This window comes from Acipenser ruthenus, chromosome 35 (assembly GCF_902713425.1).
Source record: "Acipenser ruthenus chromosome 35, fAciRut3.2 maternal haplotype, whole genome shotgun sequence".
In the NCBI taxonomy this organism is placed as follows: domain Eukaryota; kingdom Metazoa; phylum Chordata; class Actinopteri; order Acipenseriformes; family Acipenseridae; genus Acipenser; species Acipenser ruthenus.
In genome coordinates, this window is record NC_081223.1 from 501,811 (window position 1) to 527,744 (window position 25,934).

At 41.9% G+C, this 25,934-nt stretch overlaps 1 long non-coding RNA gene and 4 other non-coding genes across 5 annotated transcripts; 2 read left to right on the forward strand and 3 right to left on the reverse strand.

Moving 5' to 3' along the window:
* Positions 1-5,843: 5,843 nt before the first annotated feature.
* LOC131705493 (small nucleolar RNA U3) lies at positions 5,844-6,048 on the reverse strand. The gene has a single exon (XR_009310446.1). It is a non-coding gene; the product is annotated as a small nucleolar RNA U3 (small nucleolar RNA).
* A 2,936-nt stretch (positions 6,049-8,984) lies between these two features.
* On the forward strand, positions 8,985-10,423 carry LOC131705273 (uncharacterized). Its single transcript, XR_009310274.1, has 5 exons — positions 8,985-9,443; positions 9,532-9,673; positions 9,918-10,011; positions 10,091-10,195; positions 10,288-10,423. It is a non-coding gene; the product is annotated as an uncharacterized LOC131705273 (long non-coding RNA).
* Positions 10,424-19,416: 8,993 nt separating this feature from the next.
* On the reverse strand, positions 19,417-19,489 carry trnar-ccu (transfer RNA arginine (anticodon CCU)). Its single transcript has one exon. It is a non-coding gene; the product is annotated as a tRNA-Arg (tRNA).
* Positions 19,490-24,908: 5,419 nt separating this feature from the next.
* On the forward strand, positions 24,909-24,982 carry trnan-guu (transfer RNA asparagine (anticodon GUU)). The gene has a single exon. It is a non-coding gene; the product is annotated as a tRNA-Asn (tRNA).
* Positions 24,983-25,656: 674 nt separating this feature from the next.
* Positions 25,657-25,729, reverse strand: trnak-cuu (transfer RNA lysine (anticodon CUU)). The gene has a single exon. It is a non-coding gene; the product is annotated as a tRNA-Lys (tRNA).
* Between the last annotated feature and the right edge of the window lie 205 nt (positions 25,730-25,934).

Below are 25,934 nucleotides of genomic sequence, written 5' to 3' on the forward strand. Positions count from 1 at the left end.
TGGACTGCTAAACAGCTGGCATTTCATTGTTGCAAAAAAGTCTTTGCCACAAATTAAAAAAAAATGGCACTTGGAAGAAATCCTTTTGAAACAGTGTAATTAGCAGCAAGTTGTTTTGTATCTCAGTAACAAGACCTCCTCTCCTGGCTCGGCTCCCTGGACTGGGCTTGCAGATAAAAGTTTCCCTCCCTCGCTCCCTCTGTCCCTCCTCCCTGCATCTGCTGCTGCGCTGTACAGACTACTCTGGTTCCTAGGCTGGTAGCCAGGGCTCTGCTAACCTCTTGGTTTGAACAACAGAATCAGCTCAAAAAATTATAATTAAACTGACAAAACTTCCCTCCCTCCGTGCCAATCAGCCAAGTAACAAACCCGTTGCCTCGCCTCCTCACTTCGCTGGGTCCCAGTCTCCCTGCATCAAGCCTGACCTGGACTGGAGGGAGCAACCATTCTCTTAGGGGGAGTGAGGGAGGAAGGGAGCAGTGCAGTCTCCGTGCCTCAAGCCTGCCCTGGACTGGAGGGAGCAACCTTTCTCTTAGGGGGTGTGAGGGAGGAAGGGAGCAGTGCAGTCTCTGTGCCTCAAGCCTGCCCTGGACAAGCAGAGTCAGTGTTTCCCAGCATGCATCAATGCGAGCAGATTCAGACATAGACCAAACTGTAGTGTTTAGATGACAGGGTGTGAGGAGCCTTGTGTTGATAATGGGAGAACTGGGCTGACTGGGGAGGTAACTGCTGCCTATTTCAATTGTCTTATTAATGTGTTATTACATAGGGCAGCAGTGTGGAGTAGTGGTTAGGGCTCTGGACTCTTGACCGGAGGGTTGTGGGTTCAGTCCCCAGTGGGGGACACTGCTGTTGTACCCTTGAGCAAGGTACTTTACCTAGATTGCTCCAGTAAAAACCCAACTGTATAAATGGGTAATTGTATGTAAAAATAATGTGATATCTGTATAATGTGAAATAATGTATAATGTGATATGTTGTAACAATTGTAAGTCGCCCTGGATAAGGACGTCTGCTAAGAAATAAATAATAATAAATAATAATTATAGACAGCAGTGGTGCTCTGGCTCCCTCTTGTGGTCAGTGTGAATGATGGCAGTGTGTGCAGCATGGCAGGGCACTGATGCCTGTTTCCAGGCTATACAAACACAGAGAGGGATTCAATCAAACACTAAGTTCACAGTTTAATAGAAGAGTGGATTAGTTATATTTGTATATGTGTTCTAAGTGCTGCACTTCTGTTTCAATAAGTGTCACAGACAGTTCTATGAGATCTGAGCTGTGAACACAGGTGGGACTTGATAGGGTTGGGTGACTCACAGTACAGTTAGATTATCCTTCCTGTAGTTTTATGTTTAGCCTCTCAGTGCTTCCCTGCTCTCTACGACGGGCATTAGAAATCTGTCTGATCAGAATAAACTGGCCTATAAGTGTTGAGACATGTGTGCCAGGGAGCTGCTGCACACATAAGGAATGAAGGAGACCAAGTGGGTAACAAGGATGACACAGGAGGCAAGACAATGAAGAATAAACTGCCTTCAATAACGCTGATGTGCTGCTCCTTAATAAAAATAAGAATTCACTCAGAAATGTATTAATTCCTCATTTAAACAATGTGTCTTAAATTGAGATAACTTCATTTTTATTATTATAAGTTATAACCTGAGTTAGATAAAGAAGCCTCACAAACTCAATCTTCCATCTATTTGAGGTGCATACCATGTTAATATATACAATTGAATTTAAAGAATGGTTGCACAATCAGAAGTACTTTCCTGTCATTTTATTTCAAGCAAGATAAAAAGTCAGTTCTCTCAATCCAGTGTGTGAGAAGTGTGTGTTTCACAGCGGTTGAGACAGGCAGGCAGGCAGGTGAGAGGCAGAGAGGGAGGCACAGAGACACAGGCACTCAGGATTTATTCACACACACACTCACGTGATGCTACCAGCTATGGGAACTCATGGAGGACATACAACCCAGTGTACAAAAAGCAAAGCAAAACATCCAGAAACTCCAAATCAAAGTTCCAGTGAAGGCAGCGTGCGCTTAAGTTTAAACTCATTTTCAGCTGATGCAGTTTCTTTGCCTTTCAGAAAACAAGTTTTTTCTGACAATCAAAAAGAAAAAAATAGCTAATAGTTTTCTTTGTGTTGAGTTTGTACAAACACAGCTATTTCTGTCTCTTCTCCCTTCTCTCAAACAATTCATCTTAGCCACAGCTGATAATACGTAGCTTTGTTACACAGTATAAATAATTATTAATTGTAAAATATTAAAATCAGACCTGCAGGTTAACAGATCCATCATAAACTTTGTGAAATCAAATCCATTCAAGAAGCAAACATTTTGATTTTGCACATTGCTAATGTTGAGTGAAAAGTTTCCAGTTTTTTCCTGTGGACCCCCTGGACTGTCTCTGAGGACCCCAGGTTAAGAACCACTGCTCTGGATTAAAGAGCATCATTTTATTACTCTCTCTCTCCCTCTTGTGGTCACAGAGTGTAGTGCAGTCTGTGCTGATGGTCTGTGGAATTGCAGTAAAATCCCTTCCCATGCTGTTGTGTTTAGATGACTGGGTGTGAGGAGCCTTGTGTTAACAATGGGAGAACTGGGGAAGTAACTGCTGCCTATTTCAATTGTCTTTTTACTGTGTTATTACATTATTCATCCCCATGTTCTCTCTGGCTTTCAATGCTCTTCAAGCCTGATATATGTTATTAATTGTTGTCTAAACTGCTATTTCAGGTTTTTCACTCCATCTTATTCGTATAATTCTGTATGACACACACATCCACAATGTTTAGAAATCACATCCTAGCCTTGTATTTAATGTAATATGCTTGTATTTAATGTATTTGCATTGTTTTTTCCTGTTTGTATTTAATGTACTATGCCCTGTATTTCACTGTATTTAATGTATTATGCATTGATCCTCACTGTCTTGAAAAGCGCTTTGTGATGGTGGTCCACTATGAAAGGTGCTATATAAAATAAAGATTGATTGATTGATTGATTATGGAGAGCAGTGGTGCTCTGGCTCCCTCTTGTGGTCAGTGTTAATATCTCCAGTCTGTGCTGCTTGTCAGGGCCCTGTTTCCAGGCTCCTGCTTCATCTGATTGCCACTCTAACACTCCAGTGTCCTGTGCAGTGTCCAGTCCCACATGTCATTTAGAAACAGTGAGACACTGATCCAGTGTGGGGAGGGGCAGTGCTCTGATAAAGGCTTGTGTGCCACTGGGGTCTGTTCAACAGGGCTGCTGTGGATTCTACAGGAGAGAGGGGGGCAGAGAGAAGCAGACAGCAGGAATACACACAGGCTCCTTCTTACTGCACTGGGGAGGGGCTGGAGGATCGAGGGGGTTCGGGGCAGTCGGGGTGTTAGTGGTGCTCTGGCTCCCTCTTGTGGTCAGTATTAATATCTGCACTGTGTCTCTCGGAGGTCAAATTAATGAGTGCACTTTATTCACTTGAACACAGAGCAGCTCCTGTGTTAGCTGTCACTGAATCTCTTTATTCCATGATTTGCTGTATTGAGCTGGAGGCTCAGAGAGTGTTTCCTCTTTCCTATCAGCTGTGTGTTTTGTGTTTAAACCTCAGAGCACTCTGGATATTTACTGACACCCTCCTCCCCTTTCCCAACTTGCTTTTTGCTCTTTCTTTTTGCATTAGGACTCTATAGAGTCCTTTTATGTAACTGTAACACCCTCTAGGCAGGGCTTACGCAGAATTGAAATACATAATCACATTTGGAGTCGGTCTACGCCAGATTAGTGCGTAAGACACTGGACAAATAAAACAGTTACAGGTTATTTTATTCTGAAAGCAAATCAAGGATGAGATCAGAAACACAGCCTCTTCCAATTAAAAAAGAATCTTTTATTTTACTGCAGATAAAAAGAAATGGAATGTTAGCAGCAGATTAATACACAGCAGTAAACGTGGGAGAGTTGCATTCATCATTTTCTGCTGCAGATCAATCTGAGGGTGTGTGTGTGTGTGTCTGTGTGTGTGTGTGTGTGTGTGTGTGTGTGTGTGTGTGTGTGTGTGTGTGTGTGTGAGAGAGAGAGCGTCCTGAGACTGAGGCAACACATCCAGGAGGAGAGACTGCTCCCTACGATAGAGCTGACAGGACTGAGGGTGTGTGTGTGTGTGTGTGTGTGTGTGTGTGTGTGTGTGTGTGTGTGTGAGAGAGAGAGAGAGCATCCTGAGACTGAGGCAACACATCCAGGAGGAGAGACTGCTCCCTACGATAGAGCTGACAGCACTGAGGGTGTGTGTGTGTGTGTGTGTGTGTGTGTGTGTGTGTGTGTGTGTGTGTGTGTGTGTGTGTGAGAGAACGTCCTGAGACTGAGGCAACACATCCAGGAGGAGAGACTGCTCCCTACGATAGAGCTGACAGCACTGAGGGTGTGTGTGTGTGTGTGTGTGTGCGTGTGTGTGTGTGTGTGTGTCTGCGTGTGTGCGTGTGAGGGAGAGAGTAAGAGCGTCCCGAGACTGAGGCAACACATCCAGGAGGAGAGACTGCTCCCTACGATACAGCTGACAGCACTGAGGGTGTGTGTGTGTGTGTGTTTGTGTGTGTGCGTGTGTGTGTGTGTGTGTTTGTGTGAGAGAACGTCCTGAGACTGAGGCAACACATCCAGGAGGAGAGACTGCTCCCTACGATAGAGCTGACAGCACTGAGGGTGTGTGTGTGTGTGTGTCTCCTCCTGGATGTGTTGCCTCAGTCTCGGGACGCTCTCTCTCTCTCTCACACACACACCCTCAGTGCTGTCAGCTCTATCGTAGAGAGCAGTCTCTCCTCCTGGATGTGTTGCCTCAGTCTCGGGACGCTCTCTCTCTCTCTCACACACACACACACACACACACACACACACACACACACACACCCTCATCCAATCCGTTTCTTTTTTTACACTTGTCTTAACATCATTCATGGAGCAACAGTTGGTATGTGCGTAATAAACCCAATCGGGCCTTGATACAATAGACAACCCTAGTCTGTACTGAAATAAATAATACATGTTTTCTACAAAAATAAATGCAGCTTGTCAGGATGGCCGAGAGGTCTAAGGCGCCAGACTCAAGAACTCTGTCTTTCCAAAGAATTCTGTGTTCTGGTCTCCGAATGGAGACGTGGTTTCAAATCCCACTTCAAACAGTTCAATCTTACTTTAAAAGGAATAAATGTGTTCATTTTACTATAAAAGATTGTTTCAAGGAAATCAACAGCTGATACCAAACTCTTGTCAGCACTCAATACCATTTTAATTTCAATTTTAAATCCGACTAAAATAGTGTTCCTAACACAGATTGCATTTTTGTTGTAAACAGACTACTTGTTAACGTCACTGAAAAATATTTTGTGTCCAAACATGTTATTTAACTTGATTGTTTTAATATTCCAAATAACATATTACTTGAAAAACATCGTCTACCACTGGATCGTGGTCTCAGGCTGGGATGCGGACCATTGAGAACAGTATAAACGATCTATTACTAGACGCAGCTTACAGGAGAAGTGCCCTCGTTTAACATGCTAGGATGATCGACTTCGGCATTCTCCAACTGCTGTTTACATTTTCTAACACGTTATGAGGAAGAATACAAAGTTTGACACTTTCCTTGTAAGTGGGGGTAAGCACAAGTTATTTTCAGATGTAATGTCTTTATTTAAGCTCATCTAGTCCTGCGCAGTGCAAATCACATTACTGTTTAAAGTGTTCTTAAATTGTTTTAACATTAGCATTGATCAATTTGAAATTTGCTTATTGATTTAAACAACTGAACAATTGTAGGCTTGATGGTTTCTTTTTTCTGCGTTTCTATCAGTATGAGATACGCACTCAAAATGTGTCCCCTTCCTTCAACAACCCCTGACTGAAGATTGGAGTGTCATCACTAGCAGCGAGCAGGTGCCCGAAAACAACACTCATTGTCAGCGCGGTGCTGAGAAGAAAACACTCCCACTCCTCCTGGTGGATACCGAGACCAATCCCTTCAAAACATGTTTCATTCTAGAAATGATCCTTGCAAATATAGTCTTATCTTTTATTGGCAGACCGTCGCCCCCAACTGGCAAGCTCTACTTCATATGATACAATGACTGGGCAACAACGAGGTGTTACATTAACAATACAAACTAACTTGAGACAGCCAAGACGTTAAAGCATACCTTAAGTTTGTCATGTGATACAAAAGCAAGTTTTGGCATTTTTGAATTGCCTGCCTCGTCAAACAAGCTCGAGCCACAGCACACAGCGCTGCTGCATCGGGACACAGAGGGGGATTTTAAAGCGACTGAATCAACGAGCTGAGACTACTTTTTGAAGAAATTTAAAAAATATCTCTATTCGAAATATTTGCTATTTAGTTAATTAATTTATTTTTTGAATTTGCAAATGGCAGACTACATTGCCAAAAAAAAATCTGACAATCGGAATTGCTCGTATCAAGCTGCGATGTAGCCTATGAGAATCGCTGGCAGACTTCAAGGGGAATTAGCTCAAATGGTAGAGCGCTCGCTTAGCATGCGAGAAGTAGCGGGATCGATGCCCACATTCTCCAAATAGTTTTAATGTATCTGCGTATTTAGTCCCAATGCATTCTGGAGATAAATACAGTGTGACAATTCTTTGTAACAGAGACGCCCGCCCTACATGTCTATTTTAAAGCACAGTCTGCTAATTTGTAATATTCCCCAGACTGAAAAACTGCAGTGCGCCCTCCATCGTGTCTTCCGAGAAACACAAAGGGAGATTTTTTATATATATTTTTTAGCAATTGAAGAGTTTGTGTTAATTGAGAATAAATATAAATGGCTTGAAGTTTGCTTTCATTTGTAACGTGTTTGTAATTAAATGTTTGTGGTTTTTACCAATCATTGTGCTGTATACTAGCTACTGTTGCATGTCCATGAATTTGATACGCAGCTTCCCATATGGTCTAGCAGTTAGGATTCCTGGATTTTACCCAGGCGGCCTGGGTTCGATTCCCGGTATGGGAACAGCTTTGATATTGTCATTTTGTTACAGAACTGTGGTCATGTGTAATGTGTTTTCAATATGATAATAAAGCTACAGTTACTCGAAATATATATATATATATATATATATATATATATATATATATATATATATATATATATATATTGGAACCATCGCAGTTTGTTTTTAAATTATATTAATCCCTGGTCAAGACAAAGTCTCTCAGGGGTTGGCCTATCATTAGATTGCGGATGTAAGGTCCCTGGTCCCATCGTATAAGCAAGATAGTTTATTCACAAATAAATACACACACTTTTATTTATGTTTCTTTTGTTGGTAAATTCACACATTGCATTCTGTCATGTCACACTGTGCACTCTAGCATTGCATAACAAGCCTGCACTACACCAGGACTTCGTGGAGCAACGGTAGCCTGTCTGACTCCAGATCAGAAGGTTGCGTGTTCCAATCACGTCGAGGTTAAAGCCTTCTTTATTTCTATTCCACACTATTTCATTTTTTAGCGTGATTGGATTTGAATGTCTCCGGACATTTATTTATACAATTTATTGATTATATAGCGACAAACAAATTTCAATCAAGATCCAGTCTCTCTATCATTAGTTTGCGCTGCTGTGTTTGGTCACCTTCTAGGTGTGCTCACATTTATTGTGCACATTTAACCTCCCCATTCTACTAAAGCTTTGATTTCACAATGTCACTTTATACTGCTGCTACTGTTTGTAATTGCTGAGATATTTAATTCAATATGATTTTAATTAGACTAGTAAATAAATATCATTGGTTTTTATTTCTTGTGTAAAATTGGTATTCTTTGAGCTCCCCGGTTCCTCCGTTCTTTTATTGCTAATATCCAGACCTCACTGGACAACAAAGGTGGTGGCAGCGGTTGCGCTACCCAAACCCGAACGACCTCGCCTGTAGACAGGGAGTGAGCGTTACAGGCCATCTATCAGCTAATTTCCTACCTGCTCAGGTGATTCTTTTCATCATTCAACTTTTCTATTTTTCTGCAGGAGCTCCATCGTTAGTCTTTTCTGCTCCATCCAGTCTCCAGCTCAGCTACAGCGCCGTTCAAAGCGCAGCGTCATTCTCAGCTTGCTCTGCGTTTTCATCAGAAAGACTGTTCCGACGTCACCGCTGCACTGCAACTCTTTCACACCGGCGCCTCACAGACCATGGTTACCACGGCAACGCCTCATCGAGTCACTACTGGGAGTGGTAAGTTGCCATGGCGACCAGGCAGCTTTAACAGGCAATGCGAGCCTGTGCCTCACTACTGCAATCTTCTGGCTCCTGCTGCTGCGCTTTTGCAACATGAGAGCTTCAACTCGCCGAATTGTGACATCTAAATACTGCAGGCTCCTCTTCTAGACCTACGTTAACTTACTTATATCATCACGAACTGTTCTAAAGCAAATGTTTTATACATAGACAAGGATTTTAATCGCATTAACCAAATATATACTACCCTGCTTCACTGAAGCCAATAGTTTCAATTCCAATCGCAACCTCTAGATGGCAGCATAAGACCACAAGCTCTACATAATTTAAACTGATTTGCTATCGCTGCGAATCTCGCACACTCCAAACTTTCTATCAATTCCTGCAGTTCGTTGTCATTTCAAGGGATTCTCAGTCCCCTCCTGCTTCAACCTCTTTTGTTTCATATATTAACTTGATTTTTTCAAATCCAAACCCCTCCCTTCGAGGATCTGGTCATGAAGCCAAGCTTATCAGCTTTCTGAGATGTTAAGAATCCACCGTCACATTAATTTCCAGCTTCCCTGCATCAGGCCATTCCTGCAACCTTCTTGTTCCTGGATTTGCACTTCCTCATTTGCCCCCAACTTCATCAAGGCACTTAATACAACTTTCAAAGTCCATTTCATTCAATTTGAGCTACCAGGCACATACGGAAACCATGTGCTACGATTAATGAAATTTCTAATTCAAGTTCGGGAGGAGGGTCAGACACCAATCTCCGCATCACCAAATTGAATCATTCAATTTACACATTAGCTAATTAAATTGTTAGCACTATAAATACCCTCTTCACTTATCTCTCAGTTGCGTTTTGATTTCATCGTAACCCACCACCTCCCCTTCTCCACCTTTCTTAATAACAATTTTTATGTTTTATCAATGGGGGTCTCAGCCTCGTCCAGTCGGCCAGGCAGCGAACCCTCAAACCAAGTTAGGTTTGATGCCAAATGAATGTGTATATACAGCATGCTTTTCTGTAAAATCGCATACTCCGCATTCTCTACAATAAATATTTGTACTAAAACATTTTGTGATTGGTGTTTGTCCCGAACTACTGAATCAACATTTCAGTCAGGGATCCACAGGCTGAATTTTTTTTGGAGAACTGCTGGGCAACCTATTCTGCTGACAGGAATAGCTCTCCAAAGTGGGATGTTGTTGTGGACAGGTAAGATGCTGGAATATGATATTGCTGCTACAAAACCTAGGAATTGGGGTTGTGGCTGATGTGCTCCTGACCTACTTTCTCTTTCTAGCTGTGAGAACTCTGCAGATGAGTACTTGACCATCTTTCACCCAGTCTCCAGCAATGCAAGAGTGCTGTTCCCTTCCCATCTGAAGAGGTTTGAAGTGAAAATGTTTTCCTTCACAAGCGGCCGGGATGCACTGAAAGGACAGGTAAAGTGGAGTGTTGGGATGGGGATCTTGTACCACAATGCATAGTTTGGATTGCTTTCCAAGCAGCAAATGGTCACTGTGCTCAAATCTTTAGTGAGTTGGAATGAGAACATATAACTGCACTTTTGCAAGAAGCAGTTACTATGATGCAATATTGTTTTCCAATTTAGTAATCTTCATTGGATGATGGTCCTGCCTGATCTATTGATGCTAGTTTTGCTTGACAAGGTGTGCTGTCTTTCAGATCTACTTCCACTGCAGTGTTGTGATATGTGATTCAAACCGGCCATCGGACAGCCTCTGTAGCAGACGGTGCATTCCAGGGAAACAGAGGCTTGGTAAGAGCTCTGTCTGTTGGGGTATTTTGCATGCATTTTTGTCCAGTTTGTTTTGATGGATTCCTAATTCCTCCTGTAGGTCGTAGTGCTGAAGGGATGGATGGTGGTGCAGTAAAGGCATTTGTGTCTTCTGGCCCAATTGAGCTGAAGAGAGATGGATCCCTTCACTTTATGCCTAGAAGTGGTAATATGCATGATGTGAACACAACTGCAGTTCAAGTAAAATATATAACTATCTCTTTATATTCCTCTAACTATTTATTTCTTCTTTTGCAGGCCAATTCAATGTGTGGTCCCTTCTGGGAGCTTCAATGGGTGTGTGTTCAGTGGTTGTCTTTGTAGCTGGAGTTGTATATTTTTGGAAAATGCCCAAAAGTGTGTATTGATAAATAAAAATCTTGCTTGTAAAGACTGTTTGGATTGTGTGTGGTGGTTTTTTTTGGTGGGTGCTTGACTAATTCTACATAGATTTATATATTGGTGTGTCAGAATGGCCATGTTAATGGGATTCTCTCCTCTTACTGCATTGAATGCTTTGCTTGTTTCCTGATCAGGCCATTCTCAATATGGTGTGTTACTCAAGGACCCTTCACTAATTCATTGTGAACCCGGGGCAAAGACTTTCCTCCTCCATGGAGCTGTAACCCTATTCAAAATCAAATGTTTAATTGTTAATCTAACAGTTTTTAGTTACTGTGGAACAACTACTCTCAGTGGAAGGTGACACAAATAAAAAGTATTTAAAATAAGGCTTAAAGTCTTTATTTACCAACAACACACTCATAGACCCATTTAATAATAGCAATAATACACTCCAGGGTCTGTGTGTTATCATGAGATATATCACCACTTCCTGGGCGGTTGAAGAACTCGACTTCGTCTAGTGCCTCCCAACGCACCCAAGGCGTGGTGATATTACCTCATGATAACACACACACCCTGTCGTGTATTACTGCTTCATTAATGTAGTCATTAGGTTTATATGTCACATTCCTTTGTTGTCACTGTATTGATTTAGATATTCGGGTTGGATACCTCGGAAGCCAGCGGAACTCCAGCGTTTCTCCGACAACCACTGATAACCCCTCCCGTGATGATCGCGCTGCCATGACAACCCATGACATCACCCGCACAAGTTACACGTCGAGTCATTTTTTGTAGCACAGTATTAACATGTTATTGTTTTCACAAAATAACATCAATAAGATTATCAGATCACCTGCTAGTGTGTACTAAACAAAACCTCAAATATCAGTGAATTGATACAGAGACAAGCCGTGGCACCAGCAAGGGGTTACAATGAAATTAATAAATAAATTACGACATGAAACAAAAATACATGTGGGTGTATTTTAATAAAAAATCCATGCATCCATATTTCTGATTATAATCTTGCAGCTAATTATTTACAAATGATCAATTTCTATATTTCTCGGAGTGCTAATGTGGTGTTATAGTTTAATATATTAATGGATTTTAGAAATCATCTATCTTAGTCTGCCCCTCAAACAGTTTTAAATATAATTTAGATTTAAATGGCAGGTAGTATATAAATCAATTTCTAAAACAGGTCGCATTTTGTAATTTAAATAGGCCTACGTATGAGCTACCAAAACGTATTTTTGTTTCATGTCGTTATTGATGTATTTACTTATTTATTTGGTTAAACTTGAATCCAGCCTTACATTTTAACTTCTTGAAGTTACCACAGCGTGTCTATGTATGAATTACTGACGAGTAATATTTGTGATTTGATTACTCTAGCAGATGAACTGATAATGTATGGATGTTATTTTGTGAAAACAAGACCATATTAAAAAAAGAAATACTACAGCATTTAATAAATAAATAAATTATACACCAAACTGTAGCACATTTGTTTAGTCTTAATATCATAACAAATGTACTTATTATAAATACGCACTTTTTTTATTTGTTGGAAAACGGTCTGGAACTGAAGTATTTTTTTTAATACAGTCCTATTTGAGTATTTAAAATATGGTTATATTCAAATGCCAGCAATGGTGTGTTAATTTAACGAAGCGCCTAACGGCGCTCGGAACGTTCACATTTTTAAATCCTAACGGTCTCTGCTCAGCTGAGTGGAATGTTCACGAGCCGGTTGCCTAGCAGCGTCTCCCCCTCCTTCTCTGCCCCGCCCTCTCGCCCTCTCTCGTTGCTCCAGCTAGGAGTTCAAATTTATCTTCTTTATATTAGCGCAATTCTTTACTAACTTTTAAAAATTTGCTTATTAGAAGCTTCGTGTTTTTAAGATGGTTCAGGTGCAGTCCGGGCAGACTGACTGGAGCATCATTACAGTATACCGCACTGCTCTTTTTAATGCTAAATATGTATCTGGTATTCTAAGTATTATCTACAATTAATAATTCAGCTCTATTCATATTCAGAATGTAATACAGTATTAAGACAGGGTCCAGTATTAGAAATAAATAAACATGCTTTAAGAGAAACAGCAGTGATGTTTATTGACCATTCCCATACATTCTCTATATGTTTCTACATTGTGGTTGCACAGGGACAAGGGACTCAGGAGCATAGAGGAGGTAGAGACAGTCCTCTAGTGCAGGAGGAGCGGAGAGGTCGAGTGGAGGTGTAGGGAGAGATGAGGGTCTGGAGGTAGCTGGGTGCAGTCTGGTCAAGGCATCTGTAGGCTAGTACAAGAGTCTTGAGCTGGATGCGAGCGGTGATTGGGAGCCAGTGGAGTGAGCGGAGTAGTGGAGTTGCGTAGGAGAAGCGAGGCAGAGAGAACACCAGGCGAGCAGCGGAGTTTTGGATGAGCTGGAGCGGACAGGTGGCGGACGCAGGGAGGCCAGCCAGGAGGGAGTTGCAGTTGTCTAGGTGGGAGAGTACCAGGGCCTGGACCAGGAGCTGGGTGGCGTAGTTGGTGAGGAAGGGTCGGGTTCTTCATATGTTGCTCAGGAAGAATCGGCAAGTGAGTGCCTGAGTGGAAATGTGCTGGGAATAAGAGAGGCAGGGGTCCAGGGTGACTCCGAGTTTCTTAGCTGAGGAGGAGGGAGAGAGTGTGGTAGATTCCAGAGGAATGGAGATAGAGAGATCAGAGGAGGAGGAGGAGGGAAAGAAAAGGAGGTCAGATTTAGAGAGGTCAGATTTAGAGAGGTCAGATTTAGAGAGAATCTGAGCATCATCAGCATAGAAATGGTGTGAGAAACCATAGGATGTGATGAGGGGGCTCAGGGAGTGGGTGTAGAGAGAGAAAAGGAGAGGACCCAAGACTGACCCTTGGGGGACTCCTGTTGAGAGAGGGTGAGGTGTGGAAGTTGCTCCACGTCAGGTTACTTGGTAAGTGCGGTTGGAGAGTTAGGAGGAGAACCAGGCCAGAACAGTGTCAGAGATTCCCAGGTCAGCGAGAGAGGATAGTAGAATTGAGTGATCGACAGTGTCAAAGGCAGCAGAGAGGTCGAGGAGAATTAGGACAGAGGACAGAGAGGCTGCTCTTGCAGAGTTTAGTGAGTTAGTGACAGACAGGAGGGCGGTTTCAGTGGAGTGAGCAGAGCGGAAGCCAGATTGGAGAGGGTCAAGCAGAGAGTGGTTGGACAGGAAAGCAGAGAGCTGGCGGTGTACAGCCCGCTCGAGGGTTTTGGAGAGGTAGGGTAGGAGGGAGACAGGGCGGTAGCTCTGGAGGGAGGTGGGGTCGAGGGTGTTTTTTGAGGAGGGGAGTGATAGAGGCTTGTTTGAAAGCAGAGGGAAAGAGACCAGAAAGGAGAGAGGTGTTGAGAAGGGAGGAGATGAAGGGAAGTAGAGCAGGAGCAGCAGCTTGAAAGAGGTGAGTGGGGAGGGGGTCCAAGGCACACGTGGTGGGTTTGTGACCCTTGAGCAGGGAGGAGAGGTCAGAGTCTGAGAGGGGAGAGAAGCTGGAGAAGGAGGATGAGTTAGTAGGGGATGCAGTGGGTGTAGGGGTTAGAGCAGGGGGGGTGCGGGGGAAGAAGAGGTGTTAAAGAGTTTGCGGATATCTGAGATTTTAGAAGAGAAGAAAGAGGCAAAGTCATCAGAGGAGACAGAGGAGGAGGGAGGAGGAGGGGGAGGGTTTAGGAGGGAGGAAAAGGTAGAGAATAGTTTACGTGGGTTGTTGGTGGAGGCTTCGATTACAGATTGAAAATAAGTACATTTAGCAGAGGAGAGAGTAGAGGAGAAGGAGGAGAGGAGAGTGCGGTAAACGTCTAGGGCAGCAGGGAGTTTGGTTCTCTTCCATTTCTTTTCAGCAGATGTGATTCTTGCTGAGCGGAGCGCAGAGGAGAGCCAGGGTTGGGGAGAGGAGGGGCGAGCAGGTCGGGAGGTGAGGGGACAGAGGGAGTCGAGGGAGAAGGTGAGGGAGGAGAAGAGGGTGGAGGTAGCAGAGTCTACGGAGAGTTGTGAGAAGGAGTCGATAGGAGGGAGGTGAGAGAGAGCAGTGGAGGCAAGGACAGAGGGGGAGAGAGAGCGGAGGTTACGACAAGAGGTGACAGTGGGGGTAGGAGGAGCAGGGAGAGAGGGGAGAGACAGAGAAAAAGAGAGGGTGAGGTCCAGCTTTGTGGGTAGGGGGGATGGAGAGAGACAGAAGTCGAAGGAATGGGAGGAATCCGGCAGAGTGGCTGGGGTTGGAGAGATGGATATTGAAGTCACCTAACAGGACAGTTGGGGTAGACAGAGAGGACGGAGGAGAGTAGATAGTCGAGTTCATCTAGAAAGTGAGCGAGAGGACCAGGGGGACAGTACAGTACAATTAACAGGAGTTCACAGGGAGAGGTTAGTTGGACAGCATGAAAATCAAAGGTATTAAAAGAGAGTGAGGAGAGGTCGGAGGGGACTGAAAAGAGTAAGGAGGGTGAGAGGAGAAGACCAGTCCCACCTCCCTGTCCAGTGAGACACGGAGTATGGGACAGGACGTAGAGAGAGGACAGGGCAGCAGGAATTACAGAGTTATCAGGGGACAGCCAGGTTTCAGTGAGAGCAAGGAAATCGAGAGAGAGAGGTGGGAGGCAAAGGCAGAGATGAAATCAGCTTTGTTAGCAGAAGAGTGACAGTTCCAGAGTGCACCAGAGAGTGTGCGGGAGGAGGGGAGAGGCAGAGGGATGAGGTTAGAGGGGTTGGAGGAGCAGTGGCGGAGAGAGGGCAGAGGACGAGGACGAGAGGACAGAACAGGGATGTGAGAGACAGTCATAGCAGGACAGGCAAAACAAATAGGCACAGTGGGAGCGGTGGGGTGGAGGGTACAGACCTGACTAGTAGATGGCTTCTTCCAGAGCGCTGTTAGGTTCGGATCTATTCGAACAGCGTCTCGAGGCAGGCCTCCCCTCGCTGCATTCCCACAGCTAGACCCCCACAGCTAGACTCCCACAGCTAGACTCCCAGCTCTTTTGTTGAGGCTCTTCTGTTTGCTGGCACTTCTTGCTGGCGTGGAAATAGGCTGCCTAATATATATATATATATATATATATTGTAAAAAGGACTCACCCACTTGGGTTCGTTGCCCCTTTAAGAATCTGACCCAGCACACAGAAATTGGATTTTCAGCGCTGACGCGCAATTTTTTTAATAACACACAATAAACAAAATACAAAATAAACACCTAGCTCTTTCTGAGCACTAACTACACACGCAGGAACCTAACTACCACAGGACGGCTAAGCCGTTTCCCTGTCCCAAAACTTAACCACACAGGTTTGCACTATACCTTTTACCTCGGGACTGCCAGGAAGCAGAGCACTCCTTTCTGCCTCCTTCTCCTTAGCAGCCCCGAGCAGACTGCCTGATCTCCTTTTAAACCCCGCACCTGGGCCTAATTTCCAATAACGCCCAGGTGCGGATGATAATTAATAATAAAACAATTAAACAATTAAACTAAACAATAATACAATTAAGAAATCAATTAGAAAATCAAATGAAACAATAAAGCAACACAAATCAAAACTGTGCATTTCTCTCGCAGGGAGGTTTTAACCCCCTCCCTGCTGTCTCTCACAACCCTCTATCTTACAATATATATACACTACCGGTCAAATGTTTTAGAACACCCCCATTTTTCCAGTTTTTATTGAAATTTAAGCAGTTCAAGTCCAGTGAATAACCTGAAATGGTACAAAGGTAAGCGGTAAACTGCCAGAGGTTAAAAAAAAAAGTTTAGGTTACCAAAAACTGAAAAATAATGTACATTTCAGAGTTATACAAAAAGGCCTTTTTCAGGGAACAAGTAATGGGTTAACAACTTACAGCTGTTCTGCAGCAATGGAAGTAAATTAAGCCTTGAACGTTGATGCTAACAATTCCTACAGGTGTCCCAACTTTTGTTGATTACTTACAAACCCTCTGTCTGTATAAAAGCAGTGTTGGAACAGACTGTGTTACTACACCCTCTTAAGCATTATTTGGACAGTATTGTACTGCAGGAAGTAGTATACTGCTCTCATAATGGCGAGAAAAAGGCAATTAACAAAGGAAGACAGACAGACCATTATAACCCTTAAAATTGTAGGTCTTTCCTTTAGAGAAATTGCAAAGAAAGCCAAGGTGTCAGTGAGTACAGTTTCCTACACCATCAAAAGGCACTTGGAAACTGGAGGAAACTCTGACAGGAAGAGGTCTGGCAGACCCAAAGCCACAACAGAATCAGAAGACAAGTTTCTGAGAGTCAACAGCTTGCGTGATAGGCGGCTCACAGGACAACAGCTTCAAGCACAGCTTGATAGGTCGAGTGGCAGTAAGAAAGCCATTGCTAAGATGGCAAAATAAGAAAAAGAGGCTTGCCTGGGCCATGAAGCACCGCCAGTGGACTACTGGGCAGCAGTGTGGAGTAGTGGTTAGGGCTCTGGACTCTTGACCGGAGGGTTGTGGGTTCAATCCCCAGTGGGGGACACTGCTGTTGTACCCTTGAGCAAGGTACTTTACCTAGATTGCTCCAGTAAAAACCCAACTGTATAAATGGGTAATTGTATGTAAAATAATGTGATATCTGTATAATGTGAAATAATGTATAATGTGATATCTTGTAACAATTGTAAGTCGCCCTGGGTAAGGGCGTCTGCTAAGAAATAAATAATAATAATACTGAAGACTGGAAGAAGGTCTTATGGACCGATGAATCAAAATTTGAAATCTTTGGTTCATCACGCAGGGTTTTTGTACGCCGTCGAGTAGGCGAAAGGATGGTTCCGCGGTGTGTGACACCAACTGTCAAACATGGAGGAGGAAGCGTGATGATCTGGGGCTCTTGTGCTGGATCCAGAGTCGGCGACTTGCACAGAGTGAGTGGCACCCTGAACCAAAACTGCTACCACAGCATTTTGCAGCGCCATGCAATACCCTCTGGTATACGCCTAGTTGGTCAGGGGTTCATCCTACAGCAAGATAATGACCCAAAACATACCTCCAGGCTATATCAGAACTACCTTAGAAGAAAAGAACAAGACGGTAGGCCTCAAATCATGGAATGGCCAGCACAGTCTCCAGACTTAAACCCCATCGAGCTGGTTTGAGATGAACTGGACAGAAGGGTGAAAGCAAAGCAACCTACAAGTGCAACACATTTGTGGGAACTTCTGCAACAGTGTTGGGAAGAACTTTCCGAACAATATTTGATTTCCATTGTAGAAAGAATGCCACGAGTGTGTTCGGCTGTTATATCTGCAAAAGGTGGCTACTTTGATGAGTCAAAAATTTAGATTAAATTTTGTTAAACAAAACGATTCCATGATTTCTTTGTTAATTCCAATTGCTTATTTGTTCTATGCTTTAATTTCAGAGTACATTGAGACATTAAACTGCGTAAATTTCAATAAAAACTGGAAAAAAATTGAGGTGTTCTAAAACTTTTGACCGGTAGTATATATATATATATATATATATATATATATATATATATATATATATATATATATATATATATATATATATATAACAACTGCGTGGCAAAAGAACCAACTAAACTGTGTGGAAACCAATCAAATAGCAAATCAACTTCTAATCAATTTAACCACTCACCTGGTACTAATCACACACTAACTCAGCTAATTCAAACACCACCTTACAATGGAACTGAATGGAGTTAATTTATAAATTACTTGAAGCAGGAACTTACCTATCTGCCTCGGTCCCTGGTTCCTGTAGACTAAATACATGTAATTCGATTTTTGTATTGGTATTATTTGTATTGAGGCAGGGAGGCTGCAGTTGTTTCTAAGCGACAATGAATCTGGAATAACATTCTTAGGGTTCGTGTCATACGACTTTGTGTCATCAAAGCTGTTTCTGGTGACGTTCAGTGGATTATATTTGGAATCTTTTTTCAGTATTCTGAGACGACAAATTAATAGCTCAGTTGGTTACAGTGAAAGAAACTGCTATCAGTCAGCCTGGCTAGCTCAGTCAGTAGAACATGAGACTCTTAATCACAGGGTCGGGGGTTCGAGCCCCACGTTGGGCGTCCTTTTTAAACACAAATTGTAGATGTTTCTTCGAGGCAACTGATCAATGTCTGATTCTGTTCACATTGTATACAGGATTGCAACAAAATTAGTTATTGGTCACTGTCATATAGCAATTGTTATTGTAAAATGCGTGCATCGTTTATAGCTATAACGATATTGAAATAAATAATCTTACTTTTTTGGGTTGGCTTCAATCCATCTCTTTTTTTACAATTGTCATTACATCTTTCATGGAGCAACAGTTGGTATGTGCGTAATAAACCCAATTGGGCCTTGATACAATAGACAACCCTAGACTGTGCTATCTCGAAACACTAGCTTTGTCAAGTCGAAAGGTCCCTGGTTCGATCCCGGGTTTCGGCAAACAGTAAAACTGTTTTTATTTTGAACTAACAAACAGAGCATATTTTTTTCTTCAGTGTAAATGGAAGAAATAACAACTTATCAGAATGCCATTTTCTAATGTGATTAAGAAATGCAGAACGCACCGTCCCTGGGTGGGTTTGAACCACCAACCTTCCAGTTAACAGCCGAACACGCTAACCGATTGCAACACAGAGACCAAACTGTTAAACCACCCAAGCACACGGTAGGAACTATCGTTGTTAATTCTTAAAGGTCTGTTAAGCTTAAAGGTATCAATCATTACTTGCTGTACTTTAAATTTCTTCAAAACTAGTATTTCTATAGCTATTTTCACTATCTCATGCAAGGAAGTGTTAATATAACTTTATTACCCAACTGTGTCAATGAAGACTGGTCAACAGTAATTTCGGATTCACTTTAGTTTATTGTGCTGTATCAAATGAAACAAAAAAATGAATTGCAATACAATAAATATCTGTTTGATCGCTATACAATCAATATGTTGTATAGTCTAAATTGTATAAATAAATGTCCGGAAACATTCAAATTCAAACACGTTAAAAAATGAAATCGTGTGGAATAGAAACAAAGAGAACTTTGACCTCGACGTGATTTGAACACACAACCTTCTGATCCAGGAGTCAGACGCGCTACCGTTGCACCACGAAGTCCGGGTGTAATATCAGCTTGTTATGCAATGCTAGAGTGTACAGCAAGCATGCCAAACACATGGTAATGCCGACGCTGATACTAGGAAAACACTCGGTATCACCAGGGTCATGGGAAACAGCCGACTCAATACGTGTTCGTAGCCAGCAGGGCTATGAAGTTGTCGGAAGTGTGTTTGATTCTCAGCTTTAAAAGTAAAGAAAACATAAAACAATGCGATTTGCTTTTATAAATTTCATTATTTGAAACGTGGGCATAAACACAGTTGTATTGGCTGGGAATCGTCTCTGATCAATTACTTGGAAAGCAGCTATGCTGACCAATATATCACCAATAGGGAAAAGCTGGCAGTACTGAGTGACACAGAAGACGGATTCTCTCAGCGCGTCTCCTCTGAATGCGCACTGGCACAAAGGAGCTTTGCTCATCTAATGACGTGGCAGAATGCAATAATGTATTGGGTTAATTTACCAACAAAAGAAACATAAATACATGTGTATGTATTTGTCACAAGTGACCATATGCCTGTGTTTATTTATTTATTTTCTGCACGTATTAATTAGTATTGTGTGAATATTTTATTTAGATCGTTTTTTTTTCTTTTCATAATTTTCTGTTTGCTTTGCACTGTTTTTTTGTGTTGATTATTATTTGTCTATTTTGTTTGGTGCACGGGTGAAACGGAGTTCGTAATTAAAGTATTTTTTGTTTTGTTTATCACAAGCACTGTGCACACGGACCTCAGGTCCCGCCCCAAACAATTGCAGGTACCTGTACACACCTGGAATTAGAAGGGCTTTGAGGTATTAAAAGGGTGAGGAACTAAGAGACTGGGAGCATGGAACGAGGAGATACCGGAATAGGAAAGAGAGAGAAGCCGAGGGAAATAAACGAAAATAAAGAGGACGAGCTTAGACAGCGAGTGGTTGGGGTATTTTTTTGTGCACGGACAGTGTCAGTTTCGTTTTGTTATTTTTTTTCGGGGACTCACTCTGGGAGGACTGCGGAACTTGGTGATTGAAGACATTTGAAAAGTGGTACTGACAAGAACCTTTGCGTTCGTGGTTTATGTCAGGATATCAGGATCTCTCCTGAGGCCTTCAGCTGAAGCGCAGCACCCTATGGAGAGGGCTGCCCAAACAGGCGTCTGGACAGGAGCCCTAGGAGGAGGTCTGGACCAGAGAGTGGATGACGTATGGTTAAGTGAACAAATACACATTAAAATGCATCTAATGCTCAAAAATAAAACAATAATTCAAATAAACAAACTGTGCAAAAAAAGGAAAACCAATCCAATTAAAATTCAAAAATCATACGTGATAATACTGAATAAAATAATAATCAACACATTCGACACCCGTGACATTACCACCACTGCGATCTTGAAAATGTTTGTATGCCACAGAATTTAAGATCTGAAACGGAATGTTTGGCATCTACAAAATGTCTAGCTAGTGGTGGATGAATATATTTTCTCCTAATTGAACTTTTATGCTCGTTCATTAATGTGCAATTGTAACTGTCTAGTAGTTTTACCATCATATTGCAAATGGCTAGGACAAGAAATCACATAAATGACATGAATTGAAGCACAATCACTTGTAAGATACTGTACTCTTTTTTTTCGTTGTATGGCTTGTGCATTTTCTTAGTTTTAAATGTATTATCACAGGCGGTACACTTACGATTTGGAAAAAAATCCAGTAGATTTGTCCAGTACACCTAGATCTCTCGAACATCTAAACGAGTCAGCCCTTAATAAAGACCGTCCGTGTTCATTTCGGCGTTTATGACATTGTCTATACACAACAGCTCTTATGTAATCCTATTGGTATCGAATCGATCGCAATTAATGTGTTCCATGTTTCCAGTCAGTTTGATAGTTTTAATACTCTATTACATTCTGAATATGAATAGAGCTGAATTATTAATTGTTGATAATACTTAGAATACCAGATACATATTTAGCATTAAAAAGCAATACATGTGATTTATTTAATAGTCGTTCATTATTTTGTGTATCAGCCGCCACACAAAGCTGAGCGCAGTGCGGTATACTGTAATGATGCTGCAATCAGTCTGTCCGGACTGCACCTGAACCATCTTAAAAACACGAAGCCCCTAATAAGCTAATTTGTAAAAGTTAGTAAAGAATTGCGCTAATATAACGAAGCTAAATGTGAACTCCTAGCTGGAGCAACGAGAGAGGGCGAGAGGGCGGGGCAGAGAAGGAGGGGGAGACGCTGCTAGGCAACCGGCTCGTGAACATTCCACTCAGCTGAGCAGAGACCGTTAGGATTTAAAAATGCGAAAGTTCCGAGCGCCGTTAGGCGCTTCGTTAAATTAACACACGGTTGCTGGCATTTGAATATAACCATATTTTAAATACTCAAATAGGACTGTATTAAAAAAATATATTATGTTTTTCAAAGTAATATGTTATGTGGAATATTAAAACAATCAAATTAAATAACACATGTTTGGACACAAAATATTTTTCTTCCTCATAACGTGTTAGAAAATGTAAACAGCAGTTGGAGAATGCCGAAGTCGATCATCCTAGCATGTTAAACGAGGGCATTTCTCCTGTAAGCTGCGTCTAGTAATAGATCGTTTATACTGTTCTCAATGGTCCGCATCCCAGCCTGAGACCACGATCCAGTGGTCGACGGAGATGTTTTTGAAAGTAATATGTTATTTAAAATATTAAAACAATCAAGTTAAATAACATGTTTGGACACAAAATATCTTTCAGTGACGTTAACAAGTAGTCTGTTTACAACAGAAATGCAATCTGTGTTAGGAACACTATTCTAGTCGGATTTAAAATGGAAATTAAAATGGTATTGATAGCTGACAAGAGTTTGGTATCAGCTGTTGATTTAAATCAGCTTAAATTATGTAGAGCTTGTGGTGTTATGCTGCCATCTAGGAGGTTGTGATTGGAATTGAAACTATTAACTTCAAATAGCATGTATTTGGTTAATGCGATTAAAATCCTTGTTTATGTATAAAACATTTGCTTTAGAACAGTTCGTGATGATATAAGTAAGTTAACGTAGGTCTAGAAGAGGAGCCTGCAGTATTTCGATGTCACAATTCGGCGAGTTGAAGCTCTCATGTTGCAAAAGCGCAGCAGCAGGAGCAAGAAGATTGCAGTCGTGAGGCACAGACTCACATTGCCTGTTAAAGCTGCCTGGTCGCCATGGCAACTTACCACTCCCAGTAGTCACTCGATGAGGCGTTGCCGTGGTAACCATGGTCTGTGAGGCGCCGGTGTGAAAGAGTTGCAGTGCAGCGGTGACGTCGGAACAGTCTTTCTGATGAAAACGCAGAGCAAGCTGAGAATGACGCTGCGCTTTGAACGGCGCTGTAGCTGCGCTGGAGACTGGATGGAGCAGAAAAGACTAACGTTGGTGCTCCTGCAGAAAAATACAAAAGCTGAATGATGAAAAGAATCACCTGAGCTGGTAGGAAAATAGCTGATACTGTCTTACCAGCGCTGAGCAGAGAAATGGCCTGCAGTGAAAGGAGCGAACAAGAAAAAAACAAACACAGACGAAGGGCGGAAGCAGTGCTGGGTGTATAAATAGAAAAGAAGGAGAGATTGACATGCAAGCTACCTAACGGGATTGCCCATACCGCTCTGGTCACGCCCTTTTTACCTGACCAAACAGAGTAGCGCAAGCTAATGACAGAGAGACTGGAACTTGATTATTATTTGTTTATTTAGCAGACGCCTTTATCCAAGGCGACTTACAGAGACTTACAGGTGTGTGAACAATACATCAGCTGCAGAGTCACTTACAATTACGTCTCACCCGAAAGACAGAGCACAAGGAGGTTAAGTGACTTGCTCAGGATCACACAATGAGTCAGTGGCTGAGGTGGGATTTAAACCAGGAACCTTTTGGTTACAAGCCTGTTTCTTTAACCACTGGACCACACAGCCTCCTTGATTGAAACTGAACTGTTACAAAAAATTGTCACACTTTTATCTCCATAATGCGTTGGGACTAAATACGCAGATACATTAAAACTATTTGGAGAATGTGGGCATCGATCCCTTTACTTCTCATATGCTAAGGGAGCACTCTAACATTTGAGCTAATTCCCCTTGAGTTGTGCCAGCGATTCTCATAGGCTACATCGCAGCTTGATACGAGCAATTGGACTGAAAGCTGCAGGAAGGTTCTCTGTCTCCAGTGTAGGAACTGTTAGATCCTGAAACCCTTCGGTGTCAGCAAATCCATATATCTTCCTCCAATTCAATAGACAGATCAGAGCCAGCCTCCAACCTCTCAATCATAGCACCGTACTCATGGAGAAGTTCACTGTACCTGTGTATTTGCATGATCCAGTATAAGAAGGTACAATTTTTCTGGAGTTCTTGGTTGCTCAGTTCAGTTCTTGGTTGCTTCATTCTTGGTAGCTCTGCAAAATCTGATTGGCTCTTTTCTGGTTAATTCTTGGTAGTGACTCGGGCTATGATTGGTCAAAACTACCAAGATATTACCAAGATTGAACATCGACTTTTGTCTGGGTGGGAAGGAGAAGGTATTCGCCCATTAGTCTCTGTTATGCTACCAAGATATGCAAAAATAAAGCATGACATTAAAAACATGCTTCCTTAAAAATCAAATTTTCAAGAATTTGACTAAAATACTTATGCTATTAGGTAATATACTCTTCCATGAATGTTGTTGTTATTATTTATTTATTTATTTATTTATTAGCAGACGCCCTTATCCATGGCGACTTACACTGGTAAACAAAAGTAGATTTCTAGAATCACAGTACAAGTATTAATACAATTAAGAGCAAGATAAATACAATGACTTCGGTTCTAGCAAGTACAAGTATGACAAAATACGATTCAATAACAGAGAAGATAACAGTGATAGTTACATTAGGATATAATTAAATTCAAAATTCTAAAGATTAAATTACACTTGTGACAGATTACAGTCTGGCGCCTTAGAACACTCGGCCATCCTGACAATCCCATCTGGGCTGAAATGGTGTTATTAAAACGAACATTATTATCTTTTTTTTTTTTTCTTGGCGTTTGCTATGTCCGCTCATGCTAGGCACTACGTGCTCGAGTGCTGTAGCAGCAGCCATGAAGCAAGTTAGTTTTTCAGTTGAAATAAATATCTGTTTTGTTTTTGTGTATGGGTGTTTTGAAAACATCCGTTACATAGCTACGTATTCTGAAATAAAGATGTATTCATTATTATGAATGTTGGCAGACAGGATATTGTATTTATATTTCCCACGTGTGCTTGCTTTGTACAAATCTGATAGTTTCAACAAAGGCATTTGACTTCGGTTCATTAGCTTATACTGCTCCCTCGATCACGTTCTGCAGCATCTAGCCTTGCTAATCCCTCCCGTTTGCCTTTGTGGTTTAACAGGTTGGTCTCTGTGGCGCAATCGGTTAGCGCGTTCGGCTGTTAACCGAAAGGTTGGTGGTTCAAGCCCACCCAGGGACGATGCTTTTTGCATTTCTTAATCACATTAGAAAATGGCACTCTGATACGCTGTTATTTCATGCAATTACGCTGAAGAATAAATGTGCTCTGTTTTTTTAGTTCTAAATAATACAAAACAAAAATAGTCTTAATATTTGCCGAAACCCGGAATCGAACCAGGGACCTTTAAATCTTCACCCTAACACTCTCCCAACTGAGCTATTTCGGCTTGACAAGACTACTGTTTTGAGACAGCATTCTTTTTGGCAATCGCCTTTTTTTGTCAATCCAGTAAACCTGTGATGAGAAACGTTCAACAGCTCGGAAACACCATAACAGAATCCTGACAAGCTGCGTTTGTTACAGTAGAAAACTGCATTATTTATATCAGCACAGACTAGGGTTGTCTATTGTATCAAGGCCCGATTGGGTTTATTACGCACATACCAACAGTTGCTCCATGAAAGGTGTAATGACAACTGTAAAAAAAGAAACGGATTGAAGCCAACCCAAAAAAGTACGATTATTTATTTCAATATCGTTATAGCTATAAACGATGCACGCATTTTACAATAGCAATTGCTATGACAATGACCAAAAAGTAATTTTGTTGCAATACTGTATACAATGTGAACAGAATCAGACATTGATCCGTTGCCTCGAAGAAACAACTTCAATTTGTATTTAAAAAAAGACGCCCAACGTGGGGCTCGAACCCACGACCCTGAGATTAAGAGTCTCATGCTCTACCGACTGAGCTAGCCGGGCTAAATTTGTCGACTTATTTGAGAAAATACTGAACGACAGAACAAAAGATTCCAACTATAATCCACTGCACGTCGCCAGAAACAGCTTTGATGACACAAAGTCGTATGACACGAACCCTAAGAATGTTATACCAGATTCATTGTCGCTTAGAAACAACTGCAGCCTCCCTGCCTCAATACAAATAATACCAATACAAAAATCGAAT